This window comes from Manacus vitellinus, unplaced genomic scaffold (assembly GCF_001715985.3).
Source record: "Manacus vitellinus isolate BGI_N305 unplaced genomic scaffold, ASM171598v3 scaffold_11_pilon, whole genome shotgun sequence".
Taxonomy (NCBI): domain Eukaryota; kingdom Metazoa; phylum Chordata; class Aves; order Passeriformes; family Pipridae; genus Manacus; species Manacus vitellinus.
Window position 1 is genome coordinate 13740875 of NW_021938895.1, and position 17918 is coordinate 13758792.

At 39.6% G+C, this 17918-nt stretch overlaps 1 long non-coding RNA gene across 1 annotated transcript; it reads right to left on the reverse strand.

Annotated features, from left to right (window-relative positions):
• Positions 1-7100: 7100 nt before the first annotated feature.
• On the reverse strand, positions 7101-14451 carry LOC108644354. The gene is made up of 3 exons (XR_001923221.1): positions 14342-14451; positions 10963-11103; positions 7101-7296 (listed from the first exon to the last, which is right to left on the reverse strand). It is a non-coding gene; the product is annotated as an uncharacterized LOC108644354 (long non-coding RNA).
• Positions 14452-17918: the final 3467 nt, after the last annotated feature.

The following is a 17918-nucleotide window of genomic DNA, read 5'->3' on the forward strand; positions in this document are numbered from 1 at the left end:
TTATCTTCACACACAAAACTGAGGATATATTTTGTTATAAAATAAAAGCAGTCTTTACAATCAAATTTTAAGATACTACTGTAAATTTAGATGGATAAATAAAAACAAGAGGTGTATAAATAAATGTTCCATAAAAGAGTAAAATGGGTGTACACATTCTATAGCAGCCTTCCTGCCTTAAGCATCCCTGCTGTTTTATAAGCAGAAAAGGTTTTCCAGGTAGTCCTATAAAACATAACTACTATAGTTAGTTGGAGAATATATTTTCTCTGAAATGTTGGAATAGACAAAAAAGAAGGTATCTTTCAATCTTGTAAGTATTCTTATGTCTCTTTTTTGGCATGTTAATTTCTGGTGGAAAACACATTTTTTTCAATTATTCCTCTATGTACTTTATTCTGACTTGAAAAGAGAATACAAAAACAACTACAGATGTTTGGTGTTTTTTATTTCCAATTAATTTTTGTTTAAGAATAACTGCTCAACTAGGTCAAAATATTTTTTCTGTTTATTCAAAGTATTTTTTTCAAAAACTAAATCCAGACATTTTAGTTTTCTACAAAACAAGCCACTTCATACAAAATTCTTGAATAGTAATATCTTTCAGTGAAAAAAGTTCCAATCGGTACATCCAAAATACATTGCTTGTACTACATCTTTAGAACACAAATGAAAGTTTTTAAAACCTAGATCACCAAAAATCTTGATGACGTGATCCCTGTAATCATTGCAAAATAATGTAATGATAGTAGTTATTATGAAACAAACTGAAAGATCATCTAAATAGAAAACCCTTTCCTTGGTCACAACATTAGCATATTATGAGAAAAATCCTCAAGAATATGAGGTATGTAGAACAAACTCTTTATAACTTGACATTGGTAGCATCATCTATGCTTTATACAATCTGTCCACTGAGAATACACAGAGAATCAGAATTTGGAAAAGGGTTGAAATAGCCACAGAAGTGGTTTTCAGTGTATTAGACAAGTAGCTGTGAAGATTTATATTACATACATGGATATTTGATATGACATTGTTATGATGATGTCTGACCAGACTCCACCGTTCTAGCATACGATAATTCCAACACAGCATCATCAAGGCAGTTTTCCTCACTGCACCAAAAATCAGATTTTCATTGGACCATCAAAAGGGACTGACAGGGAGGATTCTTGATCACCAGCAGTGGTAATCACAAGCTTTACTTCTCAGCAATCTCCATTTTGATTTCTATGTGTTTTCTGTCTAAATTCATGCGATGTTTCCTGTTCAGTGGTACATTAATGTATGAACACTTCAAACTATACCCTTTTTTCCTCATGATTGTTTTTCTTTCCAGATAGTATTTCATTCTGTGCCTTCCAGTCCAGCTTTTTACATTACCCACATCTGCCTAGTAATGTTTAAATTTCTTCTCCAATGCCATCTCTGCTCATAAATACTTTCACAAAGGCCAGAAAATGGAAAATATATTAATGTCAAGACTGTATTTCTATTCACAGGTAATATGGGTGCTGGAAAGGTGATTTCCATCCTTACCAACCGCTGCCTCACACATTATATGTTTATCCTTGCCCTGTCTAAATTAGCAAGGAAATAATCTTTGTTTTATTATACTGCTCTATTCCTCTTTTGCAATATTAGATAATTGGTCGTTGTCTTCTGGTGGGAACGACAAAAGTTAGGAAAATATTATCTGGCCTTTTAGGCTTTTTCTCAAATTTTTGCATATTTAAATTAATCTTTTGCCTTGAAATTTCTCATTACCCTTTCTTGTAAAATATATCATTTATACAATGCATTATGCATTTTGCCAGCCCCCACCTGAATGTGCTTATTATCAGCCTTGCCTGTGCCTGCTTAGGAACACTCCATCAGTTCTTGCTCTGAGCAGCTGATCCTGATCCTACAGCGAGTCCTTTGACTCCTTTAGCTGCTCATGGATGTGTCTCCCCAGCATCAGCCGCCTAATCCTATCCTGGCTGTACATTTCCTTTGGCACTGATCCACTACCAAAAGCTCAGCTGCACCTGTGCTGCTGCCTCAGTAAGGTGGGAAGATCTTAGCTGAGAGATGGCTTCATGCAAATGGCCTTCATGTGTTCAAAACCTTGCAGCCAACCTGGCAGGAAATGAAATTAAGTTACTCAGGGGTAGTTGGGTTGTGCTTTCGACAATGTGGCAGGGTTGAATTTTCAGCGCCCATCCACCCACTGTAATTCTGACTTCATTCCAAAAACATAGGACAAGAAAGTACAAGTTTCTCAAATGCAAGTCTTGGAGTGTAATTATCCCTTGAGCCACTGAAGAAAAATACAGGGAAAACATTTTTCTTTTAAACTGCAGCTTTAAAGATGGAAAGCATTTTCAGTGTATGGAAATGTCTTTTAACCTAGCTCTGCTGGGTATAAAATGAACTTTATTTTGAGTGACAGTCTGCTATTTTCTTCTCAGAATCTTCAGTCTAACTCTATTTCATGGTGTGTCGACTCTCTATATGATTACTCCAATATTCAGGTGCAGAGAAGTAAATGTTTCATGAAAGTGATGTCCCTGTCAGTAGTGTGCATATCATCTGGCCCCCTGAGCTGTCAGTGAACAGATTGTAGAATTACCATTAGAATACAGGAGCCCATAGCTGCAGGCAGTAAATGGAGAGCCGGTAAGCATATGTCACCAGCGTGATATTTTAGCTTCGTATGAATTTGTAAAGTGGAAATAAGCCAGCAGTACCACAGCAACTGCTAACTGTTCTTACTATCCATGTTTCCACATTACACCATATGTTCACAAAATTTGCAGCAAAAAAGGAATAAAAACGGCTTTCCACTTTTGTGAAATATAACTTTGTGAGATGGGGTTTAAAATTTCATTGGTCTAATGCTTTAGAGCTGTGTTTACCCTGATGAAATTTACTTTTTAAGATATCACAGGATTTCTGTGGATGTCTACCTAGGAAATTACATTTAGCTGCCAGCAGGATAAAAACAAGGCACATCTGGTTTGATCCTCTAGGGAGGAAGGTGCTAGATACGTTTGGATTTCAAAGTCAAATTATGTTTTTAATCGCATTCAAGATGCGGTTGGACAGCAGTCCATCCATGCAGGCAGAAAGAGAGTTCATCAGTGTTGGCTTTCACTTTTTGCTATTAACCTTGGCAAATTTTGTCTCTCAAATTTGCTACAATTGTTTTGAATTAAAAAGGAAGACCCGGGGTAAGTGAAGAGGTATGTTTGCCTTTAATGTCAATTCTTTATTTTCAAATGTTCATTTTAGAAATTATAGGAAGACACCGTAATTCCATTAGGTCTTAAACCATCTAAAAATGATAAGTTCATTACATCACTTTCTGTGGCCCATATTACACTTTTTCTTATTTGTAGTAACATTGAAGGAAACCAAGACTCCTCTCTCTAACTCCCAACACCTAGTGCAAAATAGTAATTGACCAAAATGCTGGTATTTGGACACATATTAAGTCTGAATTACATTCTGCAGATATCTGTTCCTCCCTACCTACTCTGCAATATGAAATGGGAGGGACACCATGTCAGAAGGACATTATGCTTTTAAGAGATGCAGGATACTTAGATACTAAAACAAGATGGGGTAAATTTGGGATATAAGCGTTAACCAGATCAGGGCCCTGTTTCTTAGGTGAATAAAGCATATGCTGGTCCCTTCACCCAAAAGCTTATCTGGGACTATGACAAGACATTATTATTAGGCAGTGAGAAATAATTTTTTTGCCCTGTGCTTTGACACAGAACAGTAGCTTTTGGTCACCCATTCCCAGCTGCAACATGCACTTATCACCCATTGTCTTGGAGAGGGTAACAGGCACTATGAGCACAACTGTAATTATTAATAATGATTCAACCAATGAATAAATAGATGGCTATTTTCTTGGTTGGAACATGATAAATAGAAGTAGTGACATCAGAGAAATTTCGGTCTTAATAGCTGACAAGGTCATATCTACTGAGACACATCCCATACACAAAAACTAGAGATGTGTTTAATTATTGCCTTTATGGAAAAAAACCCAAACAAACCACCTAGTCAAACGTCATGACCTTCTGAGCGGCCTTGTAGAGTCATTTATTTGGTAAAGCATTTGGACAAGTTCAGATTTTATTTCTTGGAGGTGAAAAAGAAAACACAGCTCTCTTGTTCTGATTTATTGGCTAGCTGAGTTAATTTGTTCTCTCTATGGGATTATTGCTATGCTGTTTGCTGGCCATCATTTGGAATTGTAAATCTAATTAATTTTATGTGCACCTAGAGCTTTTCTGTGGTAGTCTTTATACTGCTTAAGTATAGATAAATAGAATAATAATAATACATGTATAAAAATAAAACAAGACCAGGGGGAGGTTACAAATTAGGAGATACTGAAAGACTAAAAAGATGAAATTGCAAACAAAACCAAATCCTCAATCATTGACTGTCCTATGAGGGAATAGTCTCATTGAAATATGGATTTTTCTTTTTTATGTGTGTGTGTGTGTGTGTGTGTGTGTGTGTGCATTCAGCGAGGTCCATGATCTATGAATGCACTGAATTTGAAGGTTCTACACAATGGCATTGTGAAAAATCACCAATATGCCTTCAGCATACTTGCTTGCTTTCAGCAATTTTCTTGGCTACAATCAGATAAAGATATTTGATGACCTTTATTTACCTTAATTTTTCCAAACTGAAGGCTTGCTGCACCTTAGTATAGATAGAAAGGAATTGGTTCACATACCATGGCTGACAAATTGATGGTTCAGATTTGAGGAAAATAACTGAAAGCTCAGATTTCACTGTCAGGGTATTTTACCCCTTGTCCACTCATAATGATTGCATAAATGAATATGCCAGACCTCAAGATCTTAACTTGGAATATGGAGACTAATGAATACGAATCACACCCTACAAACATCTCTATTGTATGGATAATAATGAGTGTTTGTGGCTTTGTTCTTGGCTACTGTTTCAAAGTAAGCACGAGCAACTTTGATTATAATCTCAAGAACATAGCCATGCTTTGTTTGTTCTTCTTGAGCTAATTAGAGAAAATTTGTGGTGTTGGTTTTAGTTAAAGGGCATTGGTCCTAGATTTCTTGTGCTATATGACAGGAAAACCTTCCATTTAAAAAAGCTTGTAAAACAAGAGAGCAGTACTTTCCACCCCTTCTTTTCAATTAAACTTTAACGGAAAAAAAAAAAGAGCTTATCAGTGCATTAGATGGCATGAAGGAAACTCTCTATGAAATCTACATTTTGAACCTTAATATAGTCTATATATTATTACATTTACACATAACATGGTAATAAGAAGGACGATTTGAGAGATTTTTTTATTTGTGTGTGTATATATATATTTATGGTAAAGAAGGTTTTCATATTGTCCTCTAGTGTTTCAAGTATTCATCAGATAGACATTCCACAAAATCCTGGTTCCTGTTGGATTACTGGTTTATCACTTGGAAAACCATCAATTGTCATCAGTACCAAAAGCAAAAATAACATGCCAGTCTCAAAGGCCCTTGTTTATATAAAACTCCAGTTTAAAGTATGATCTCTCTGATATGCTTCTCTCTGTATAGATAATTGTATGCAAAGAGGATAGAAATCTTGACAATACTTTTAGATCAACCTGAAAATACCCACTTGTAGCTTTGCATTATCTTTTCTGACATGTTTCTGTTACCTTTTTACTTTTTAGACTTTTTTATCCACACTGTGAATAAAATTGGTTAAAGCTTATTGGGTTCAGACTTCAACTCTGCATAATGTCATTTATTTAATAAGAATGTTTAGGTGGAACCTTTTCTCGCTGTAACAAAAATATTTGAGGAACTCGATAAGATTCTTCAGTATCTATTTTTTTTTTTTTTCACTGAGAGATTCAATTAGCAGAATCTTTCATTTCAGCATTTCATAATGAAAATTGTGGTTTTGCTCATTTTGGAATCATAGAATAGTTTGGGCTGCAAGGGACATTTGAACAACATCTAGTCCAACTCCGTGCCATGGACAGGAACACCTTCCTCTAAATCAAGTTACTCAGGGCTTCAACAAACCTGGCCATGAACATTTTCAGGGATGAGGCATCCACAGCTTCTCTGGGAAACCTGTTACAAATGTCTCACCACCCTCACATTAAAGAGTTTCTTTCTTATGTCCAATCTAAATACGCCCTCTTACAATTTATAATCATTGTCCCTTGTCCTGTCACTACAAGTCATGGTAAGTCCTTCTTCATCTTTCTCATAAGCGCCCTTTACATACTGAAAGGCTACAATAAGGTCTCCCTGGAGCCTTCTCTTCTCCAGTCTGAACAAGTCCAACTCCGTCAGCCTTTCCTCATAGTAGAGGTGTTCCAGACCTCTAGTCAATATAGTAGCTCTCCTCTGGACCCTTTGTAACAGGTCTGTGTTGTTCTTTTTTTTAAAATCTTCAGTCATCTGCTTTTATTTTAGGTGAAATTTCTCCCATACTGTTTTTAGATGAGAGGGATCATTTTGTGAATCTAGAACTTAATGGTGATTGATTATTTATGCATTTTTAATCTAGTAAATAATCACAAAAAAACAACTATCTACCTAAAAACTGGCTACTTAAAAGTGAGAAAAATGAGTGAGACTAAAACCATCGGCAAATAGCCCTACAACCTTGTCCTGGAGCAAAAAAAGGGGTAGCAGGAGTCAGTAGGGTCTCTGTGAGGAGGATAGAAAGAACTGAAGGGATGTTTGCTGTAACACCAGCCTAGAAGATGGAAGGGTGGAAGGAAACACTACTTGTTTATTTGGACTTGCTGTTGTGACCATACAATGTTTTCGTCTGTCTCTAAAGCTATGGCTAGGGTAAGTTCCCCTGGTGGCTCCGCAGCAGGACAAGCTCTCTGTATGCTGCATGATATCAAGGGCTTCTGGTTCTGCTTGACCTGACAAGCCATATCTGAAAAGCCTGAGATAAACTGGATATTTCTTTCCTCTCCAAACGTGTACACAACACTTCATGTTGAACCAAGCATTCTTTCTAAGTAGCCTCAATGTTCATTTCCCTCAGAACATACAGAAAACCATGAAGAACTGGGTGACCATCTAAAGGTCCTTGGGTTTACACCCCTGCAGAATCAAGATTGAAGGAGACACTATGGAGCTCATCTGCCCTGCAATCAGAGCAGGTCTCAGCTAGCTCATCTCAGTGGAAAGCAAGGCTGAACTGTCCCACCATGGCATAGGTAGTACTCAGAAATCTGTTCTCCATACTTTTTCCACTTGCTCTGAGGAAGTGCAGCAGCTGCCAAAGCAGGAAGAAAAATCATCACCTAAATTTCACCAGATAAGAGTTCTAGTGGGCAAAACTCTTTCACAGGCTATGTCCATCTGAAATAAGGGTTTTCCTGTCAGCTATAAGAACACCAGAATAAAACCGAATCTGATCATATAAATCCAAGCTCCAACAGAAACACAGCATATTCCCTACAATGTCTGCAAAGTGTTGAGATTCATGAAACCAGATCTTACATGCAATTACAACATCACCAAGGTGTGCTTGGTGAGGATATCAGTCAGCTTGCAGTTCTCTGTCCCCTGGAAGCCTGGAACAACCAAAGAAAAGAACAGTAGACATGATATTTCCTCACTATCAAAAAAAAAACCAAACCCTGAAACACCTGAAAAAAAAAGCAGATTTATACTGGGTAAGATGAGTTATTGCTTTTTTTTTTTCTCCTTGTTTTTTTTTACCTTAGGTACTTCTCTGAAGCAGACTTCTTCTTAAACCTGTGCTAGTTTTTAATCACAGCAGCACAAACAAAAACTTTGCAAACATCTGTTTCTGTTTGTGTTTGTATACATTATAAAGCAATTCTTTAAAAAAGAAATCTGTAGGAGAATTTGCTACCCAGGCTGAGGCCTCATTTGCCAAATTCTATCTGGGATCTAATCCTATAGCTGTATAATAAATCCTGAAAATGATGTTTACAGTGGAAATGCTGACAGAACTTTCACCATAATTACAGCATGTTACTATAAATACACGTCTGTGCAGCATATATATGTACTGTATCCACATATATATACCCTGTATGCAGTGTTTTTATTAGTCATATGGCATTTCACGTTTGACATTTTTTCAGAAGTAGAGATGTTGCAGCCCTGCCCTGAACACAGTCAAACAACAGAGACAATAATAAAATTATTACTATATGTATTGCGACAGATTCACACAGCTGTCACCTTTGATGATGATATATTGATACAATAGACTGCAAGAATAAGCAACTGACTAATGTATATTGCAAAAGATAAACCTGCAAGTAGGAATTTTGTTCTAATTAAAGGAGAAAAAGATAAATGTGCAGGTGACAGGTCTATCTCAATACACTTTTTCTAGCATCTCACAGGAATCTCTCCAAAGCGGGTTTTAACAGCCTTTATGCTTTCTAGAAACTCAGAGGAACATTAAAAACAAAACAAAACAAAACAAAAAAGTTATTGGAAAGAAGCATCCACAAGGTGCCCCAGCACACATTACTCCTGCTCTGTGTGAAAAGAAGAGTTCCATTACAGTATGATATCCCTTAGGGGTATTGTCACTGTTGTCAATCAAAACAAGTTTTTCACCAACACGTTTACTAAGAAAACCTTGTCTGTTTGCGAGGAGCCACTGTCAAGACTTGTTAGGAGTAAACAAGGCAAGACCCCTCCCGTTTACACTGACATTAGAAGGATGTACATTTAGCTGTTTCTCAGGCTCAGCCTCTCCAGTGTGCAGAATCCTGCAATATGCTGAAGCAGAAAAGCCTGATATGTAAGGACAGGCTTGGAGTGAGTCAGTGAAACATAAACAGACCATACAGGACAAGGAAACCACAATTAGTGTGGGGAGGCAAGCAAGGGGGTTTATCCATGAATTTTTACTAATTGCAGTTTCTCTCGTGACAATTAAGACACTTCAAAAGATAAACTAAATAATTCTATATATGCAAAACCATATATGCAAAAACCATTCAGCTTACTGGTCTTATTCTGCATCTCTAGAAGGGCAGGGCTAATTCTAAATCAGCTGAATTAGTTTTATCTTGAGTTCTAGTAATAGTCAGTGCTTAGTCTTAAAGACTAAATCTCCAGAGTCATGAGTTTCTAAGATAATCTCATGCTTTATTACAGTAAAGTAGAATTTTTGTTGTTATGGTCAAAAATTAGCCTTAGAGGTTCCCCAGGGCTCTTTAATAGGAAAGTAAGTAAAAAGTGCCGGAAAGCTTCTTGTAGTTTTAAGCAAAACAATGAGTTTTCTCTTCTTTTTGTATAGACAAGCAAAACCCCAACTCAGACAGCAAAATCAGAAAAGCAAAATAGCAGCAAACGATAGGAAAAAAAATTGAAATTGAACTAATTTTTTTAACTATTCTACCTGTAGTAAGATAAGAGAGATGAGAATGACATTCCTGTTATAAGTAATGCCTGAAGCATGGAGCAACTGAGCAAGATTTTTGATAACTCCAGACAGAATGAGACTACAGAAATATCAACTAATCAATTGCTTACTGAATCAACTTGCTGCCTTAGGTCACAGCATTGTTATTTACAAGGTCTGGCCTCTGGATCTCATTCTTACTACCCATGCAGATACCTACAAATTTTCACTTTTTATTGATGTAACAGTACTATTTCATGGAAAAAAATATGGGAAAAATTATCATCATTTATGGAGTAGACATATAAATGCAGAACATATAAAATTCAATGCTATAAACCTAATCTTATACATATGTTCTTCTAAATTCATATTACTAATTTTAAAAGAGAGGTCATATCATCAGTAACTACTATATTTCACCTTCAGAGAAATCATCCCTTGTAAATATTTTCCACACTTTTTTTTAAAATGTGTACTTACAGTGGAAGTATTCCAATACTTTACCTTATTATGTATGTATATATTTGTGTATAAAGGTGGTAAACTGTATTTACTTAAATCTGCATCGCTTTTTAATCAGTAGATAAAGGCACTATTGCACTATTTTGGTTGAAACAACTATTATTGATTCTTCATTTCTTGCAAAATATCTTCAGATTTTTGTATCTCATAACTAGAATTAGTAAATGGAAATTGTATTTGCTAGTTATAGTAAACCTAATACCTTTCTATCACAGCTGTCCTATGAAAACATTTACAGTAAAAGAAGTCTGAAGTCTATTTACCTCTCATTTGTATTACAAAAAGTTTTACCATGACTAGAGAAGAAGTGAGAACTACTAGGATATTTTGCTTTACTTCGTTGTTTTCTTTCATATTATCCAGAAGTTTGCAAATCTGAATAAAGACTGAACACATATTCAGAACTGAAAACAATATGTGTAACTGTATAGACATTAAATATTCCATAACTGAACTTAGGATTGTCTCTGGGACAAAAGAGTCCAGTTTGCAGGAGGCATCCTTGAGGGAGACAGATCTGGAGAAATGCCTCCAAACAGCAAGGACAGTTGAATTGTTCAAGGGAAAAAGGGCCAAAATAATAATAGCCATTAGCAAAGAGCAAGTACACTACTGGTTTGAGCTGAAGTGGCATGCTGACACAATTCTGCACCATAGAAAACAATACAGAAATTAGAAAGCTTCATACATAGTCTATGGGGACTGGGAAAAGTTAGATGCAAGAGAATTTTTTTATAACCTAGTCCCATAATATTTCTGAAAGACATTCTTTAAAACACAGGACATATCTATGCTATCTAAATGAAAAAGTGCCAGGCAGTGACTTTGAGCACTGGCTGGGACCACTAGTCTTCTGCAGTGCATAATTGGTAGCATATTCCCTGGCAGAGTTTTCGCCTGTCCCAGTTACAGTTCTCTGAGACAATGACTGGGCACAGTTCAGGGGATAACTTGTGCCAAGATCATTCCCAAAAGGCCATGTGGAGAAGAATGCAGTGGTTTGGGTATCCCCCAACCTACACTCTCTTAACTTTGCAGCAGTCAACGCTGTACCCTCAAACACTCCTCTTGCCACAAGACACTTCATGCAACACATTCCCACAGCTTCATGTTATAAAAACATCACTCTGGTAGATAACAGTCTTCACGTCCTTTCACACCCTACAAGCAAAAAAGAAATTAAATATAAAAATAGGGTTCTTTTAAAAAGCCCAGACAAGTTACAGGAGTCAGAACATACCCCTAAGACCCTTGGGCCATAGGACTATGACAGTGGTCTCTGATCTTGTTTTATTTATTAGTATAGACAGATCAAAGAGATTTTCACTGATATCTATGATGCATGCTACAAGATATCAGATCTCTCGACACACACACAGTACTGAAGATACCACTACACATTTTGGGTTTGTATTTGTAGCAGTGTTATTGCATCAGTAGTCAATTCAGTAAGACAAATCAGCAATATTTGATGGAAGAAATTTGACAAAATATCAATTAAATGCAAAAAGACATTCCGAGTGTCACAAGCTTTTAATAAGAAACCCACAAAGTTCAAGTCATTATCACCTGAGGTCCCTGGCAGCTGACAGATATGAGGTCAGCTCTTCAAGAGAGCATGGAAATAAAATCAATACACAGACACACAGTGGTGGCTGTATGTTCACCTCAGGCTATATAGCCTACTGTGTTATGATGCATAGTATTTCCAATTTCAGTAGCCACTGGCAGATAAAAGAACAATGTGGCTAGCAAAAAATTCAGTCCTCTTTGATTCTCCACCTGAAATGAAGAAGAAAGCTTTTTCTAGCTGCTTTAGTTAAGGAAAAGGAAGCAAACACTCATAAAAAGAACTCATAGAGAGCAAGGGCACTGGCTGACATTGCTGAATATATTGCACATTTTCTTAACCACTTAGCTACAGCATCTCATTTCACTGCAACACTGTACCAAGCTATTTACTGCATAAGAAATGTAAGAGAACTGGCACTGTGAGTCTTTGGTGTTGTAACAGAGCATACCAATGAGTAAAAAGAAATAGATGCTGTTGAGGAAATATTCACCTTGCCTAAGTTTCTGACTTTCGTACACTGGAAATTTACATAAACTGTCTGGAACATCCAGATCCTGAGACAGTCCTCCACAATAAGGCCAAATGCTTCCTTTTGGCATCACCTGAGATCAGAAGATAACTTCACCTGCCACCTGTGAAACTGCAGGAGCATAATTCTGTTATCTTTGACAGAATATGTTGTGGCAATGATTAATACTGCAGCAGAATTAACACTTTTTTCAGCTAATTTTCAGCTTTTTTTTTTCCTGAATATCAAAACCATAGAGACTTATTTAACAAAAGTTAGGGAATTTTATGTTCATTTTTATTTTTATTGGGTTTGCATCACAAGGTTTTGGTAGGTGAGGGGGGCTACAAGGGTGGCTTCTGTGAGAAGCTGCTCAGAAACTTCCCCTGTGTTCAACAGAGCCAATGCCACCTGGCTCCAAGGTAGACCCACCACTGGCCAAGGCTGAGCCCCTCAGCAATGGTGGTGGCACCTCTGGGATAACAGTGTCCTGGTTTTGGCCAAGGACAGGGTTAATTTTTGAAAATAGCCAAGAAGAGGTGTAGCTGAGGGGCATGGACGCTAATGTTCTTCCATACCACCTCATCATTTCCAGGGACTGGGGAAAGGTACTCTCTCTTCTGAGGAGAAGGGCATTCCTTATCATGGGGAGAAAGCATTGTGGGAAAGAGCCGTTTCCTGGTGTCAGGAATAATAACCTTTTGTTATTAATATTGTTGCTGTTGCTGTTTATTTTCTTATCTCATTGCTGTTTCCAGTAAATTGTTCTTATCTCAACCCTGATTTTCACCTTTTATGCCTCCAATTCTCAACTTTATCCCGCTGGATGGGGAAGGTGCAAGGGAAGGGGGGAGTAAGCGGTAGCATAGTTTTAGCAGGACTACTAAATTGGAGAATATCGTTCCTAAACCACAACAGACTTAATTTGACACTCAACTAATGTTAGGTGCTAATGTTGCTGTCATAGCCTTGTAAGAGAGTACAACATGGAAGCTGATGACTGCTAAAATTTTCCTAACATTACTTCCTCCATCTTCCCCCTCTCATAAAAAGCCAGTGCACTTCAGTTAAATGTTTGCATAAGTGAGTTCACAAATAACTGAAATACTTTAGAAAACATTTTCCATCTTAAGGCAAAGCATGGAAATTTTTAGTGTAAACCATTAAACGCTTGAGGAAATTATATAGGGATGCATAATGGAAAGTTTCTGGTTGCTTAAATCTACAATAGACATATATATCATAGAATCACATCATGGCTGAGGTTGGAAAGGACTCCTGGAGGGCATCTGGTCCAACTTGCCTGCTCAAGCAGGACCACCTGAAGACAATTGCCCTCAACTGCATCTAGATGGCTTTTGAATATGTCAAAGGATGGAGACTCCATAACCCCCCCTGGGTAACCTGTGCCAGTGCTGGGTCCCTCACAGTAATGACATGTTTCCTTAGGTTCAAACAGAGGTTTCTGTGTTTCAGTTTGTGCCCACTGCCTCTGGTCTACACAGAGAGTGTAATGGTCTGCGGTGGAAGCATATAGAAGCTAATTTATGGATTTTGTTCTAGTGGTTAACTCAGTTGTGTGGTACAGAACAGTTCCCAGAAGAATCTTCAGTTCATCTGAGAGAAAGAAAGACAGAAGTCTCCCAGCTGCTCATGGGTTCAGGATTTGGCACTGGACATCTTTAATTTCAAAGGTGTGACAACAAGCATATTTCTTCCAGAATTAACATTCATTTTCATACATCTCAGATGAAGAATTTTAAAATTTTGTAGTGGGTACGACCTGTAGCTTTTCATTCACATTAAACTTTGCTGAGCTGCAATTCTTTTAACTTCTCTTACAGCTATTTAATTTCCCTCCCCATCATTACCAGTCATTTTTGTTTGGTTATTATAATTTTCATTTGTTTCTTCTTGCAAGAAATAGAGGAAGATAATAGCTATGTCACAGTGACAGAGCACTAACTCTGGGCTCCAGCCCTGATGCTGTCATGGCCATGTCACAGGGAGCAAAATGTTGGTGGTGCCTGGGGTACCCTTGGGGTACCTGCACCAGCCCGCTATGGCCATGGAGGACACAGGTGAACAAGGGCTGAGAGAAGAAGGTAGGGAGGAGTGGGGAGTGCAGGAAACCAAGGTCTGCCTGTGGCAGTGAAGGAAGGCTGCTCCTCCTTTGCTTCTCCTGTGTATTGCAGATGGGATATCCAGACAGGGATGCGACCAGACTACAGCATGCTCTTGTCTTCTCCCTCCTCTGCCACTCAGCCAGAGAGTTGCCAGGCTCTACAGGACAGACAGGCACCCCATCCTGGTCTTACAGCAATCTGGAAGCTTCCCACAACCATGGGCAGAGACAGCTCCACACTCTTTCCCTGTGGCCAAGGGTTAGGCTCCACATGAGCTCCTGGCACCAGCCCTAGCAGTGTAGTGGCCATGTCACAGTGGGAACAATGCTGGTGGTGGGCCCCTGTCATAGTGGGGATGGTGACATGATGGCCCAGGACTAGTGCCTTGTGGCTGGGAAATATGGGATGGACAGTCCTGGCATGAGGCTGGTAAAGCCCCAGGCAGGGAGGCTTCCCATGCTGACAGAAGGTAGATGCTCCATTTGTTGATACTTCTGTCTTTGACTGCCACAGACCCAGACAGAACTACAACCAAATTATGGCACGTGCCAGTCTTCTCCCTCCTCCAGCACTCAGCTGAAGAGCACTGCAAATTGTACTAGGACATGAACCTAAGCTTAAGGAAACATCCATAGCTTCATTCTGTACCGTATCATGGTCCAGCAGGTGGCTGGAGAGTTTCCACAGCTGTGGATGAAGGGAGCTCTACACCACCCACCATCTCTGTACCCTGTCATGGTCCTAGATGCAGCTGCAAGGGCACCAGAGCTATGGACAAAGGGAGTTCCATGCTACCCCCCCTTTCCTGTGTGAAACTTCTCTGTGTCTAACCTCCTTACAAACATACAAGGGAAAACTAGAATTCACCTTGTGAAAAAGACAAGTCTAGAACTTCATCAGCATTATTTGTCTTAATAAAAATCTGCAATGGAAGCATCTATGTACTATATACTAGCACCAAAATATCTGCCTTATCTATTTCCTACTGATTTCCTAGATATTTGTTCTCTCAGACAGAGCAACAGCAATTTATTAATATTTATTGTTAAGCCCTGAGGACAGATTTACACTTCTCAGGAGGGAATGCATATATATGTATTTATGTATATGTGTGTATATGTAGATATTCATTTGCATATATATATTAGGTGCATATTATACACATAAAGGGAAAGTCACCATATGGAAACAATGCCAGATTTTGAAGACAACTCACCTAACAACTATGAAATGACTGTCCCTGCAGCCCTAACTCTGCCTGCTGTATATGTGGATCCATTAGATGAAAGCATGCAGAGAATGAGAAAGACTCCATGGTCTGAGGCAGTGGAGATAGTTGTGCCTGTTTATTGAAAGAGAAGATTTCTTTTTCTTTTACTCTTTAATTTTTACCTTATTGATTTTTTGCTTTTTCTGTTTGATGAATATTGATTGTACTCACGCAGTGTTGCACTCATACTAGCGCTTTTTTCTCTCTTTTTTATTCACTGTGGTAATTTACTTGGGATATGAAAACTGCTGAGTGTCACAGAATCACAGTATCACAGAACTTGGAAGGTACCTATTAAGATCACCCAGTCCCTCCCCAGAGAAGGGTCAAATACAGCAGATTGAGTGTGCCCTCAGCAAGTCAGCAGTATCTGCTGATACACCAGAGGGTTGCGCTGATACACCAGAGGGACCCCAACAAACTGGAGAAATGGGTTGACAGAAACCTCCTGAAGTTCAACAAGAAGTCCTGCACCTGAGGAAAAACAACCCCGTGAACCCGTGTGTGCTGTGGGCCACCCAAATGGAAAGTTTCTCTGCAGAGAAGGACATGGGGGTCCTGGTGGACACCAGATTGAACGTGATCCAGCAATGTGCCCTTGCAGCAAAGAACAGCGATGGTATTCTGGGCTGCATTAGAGAAAGTCTTGCCAGCAAGTCGAGAGAGTTGATCCTGCCCCTTTATTCAGCTTTGCTGAGGCCACACCTGGAGTACTATGTCCAGCTTTGTGTTCCTCACTACTACAAGGAACCTACTGTATTGTCCCATCAGCAGATAACACGGTGGTTAACATCTCTCACAAGGACAACCTTGAGGCTTCTTTCAGTTGTTTGAAAAAGGTTCTCAGCAGAGTCATCACCTGTCTCCAGGTGGAGCTCTGTGCATTCCTGCTTCTCTCAGACATAAAGGGTAACTCTTCCTTCTCATCATCCCACCCTGCCCTTGTTAAGAGCTGATACCCCTCCACTGCAGCACTCCATTCATGTGAACCGTCCTGTCACTTGTCTGTGGTTGCACCCAAACCACAGCCCTGCTTGCTCCCCGTGCTGCTGGGTGTAGGCATTTGGGATACAGCTTTTCTTGTGCTGATTTCCTAGGAAGGGCATGAGAGCTTCCCCCTCGTGCCACCCTCTCAGCATGGATGTGCCTGTGCTGCAGGCAGGGCCCTTACACCCTCTTTCGTTATTTCCAAGGTGTCCCCTGCCCATATCACCCTGCACCCTTTGCTTAAAAATCACAGAATCATAGAAGGGTTTGGGTTAGAAGGGGCCTTAAAGATTATCTAGTTCCAAATCCCCTGCCATGGGCAGTGATGACACCCAGGTTGCTCAGAGTCCCATGCATCCTAGTTGTGAACTCCAGGGATGGAATACAAAGCCAATCCACAACCCCTGCACTTCACTGTCGGCCTTCTCTTCCTTCTCTTCAGCTCCCCTCCTCCTCTCCCAGCAATTCCCAGTGTAAATCCCTACACACCAGCTTGGCCAGCCTGTGGACAACGATGGCTCTGCTGCCCTGTCCAGGTGGATCCTGTCCTTTCCTGACAGCCCGCCATCTCCGCAGCCGAATCTCCGCCGCCAACACCGTCTGTCGGGACCGCAAGCCCCCTGCCCCCTTCCTGAGCTCCCCATCCTTGCGGGGGACCGCCGGGACGCCCCCGGACCCCCCAGGCGGGCGCAGGGCGGGCGGGGCCGAGCGGGCTGAGGGGGCCGCCGGCTCCCTCTCCTGGCCCCGCGGCGGCACGGCGGGACATGGGCCCTGCTCTGCCCACAGGCAAAAAAACCCTCCAGATTTGTGGGGGTTTACCGAGCCATTCGTATTCCCCATTAACCCCTGGCTTCCCAAAACAGAGCGCCTGTTCTCTGCATGTGTTAGCTCAACACAGATAGACTTAGCGCTGAGTGTCTCCTGATTCCTGAAGGGGAAAAAAACTGCTGAGTCGGGCACTCTGAGCAAGTGGGAAAATTGGGTTCAAAACCTCTCATGAGGAAGAAACAAATGATTCCTTGTCCTGTGTTTTCTTGATACGTGTGCTAAACACCAAGCTCTAATGGGAATGGGAACAGCTCCTGCATTTAATGAGACTAAACCTGCATTGTTATTATACTGGCCTGAGATTAAGCTCCTGATTCTGCATCACAAGTGGAGAGAGGCAATATTCAGTCTTAAGGAATTGTCAGGGATTTAGAAAGGGCTGGCAACTCAGAGGAAAAAAACATGTAAATAAAATATATCACATTTTTTTAATCAAATCATGGAAAATTTGGAGAGACTCAAATGTGACAGCAGTCTGCAGTTGTCTCAAAAAAAGTCAGTAGTGTTTTCATCTAGCTCTACTGTAACTGTAACAGTGTTGCTGAGCAGCAGGTAAGTGGACATTATTTGGTGCATTGACTCCATGACCTTTATAAAACTTATGCAAACAAGAAGACCAATAGTGAATTTATGACAAAAGATTAGGGGTTTGTCTATAGGGAAAATTCAAGAAAGATTCACTCC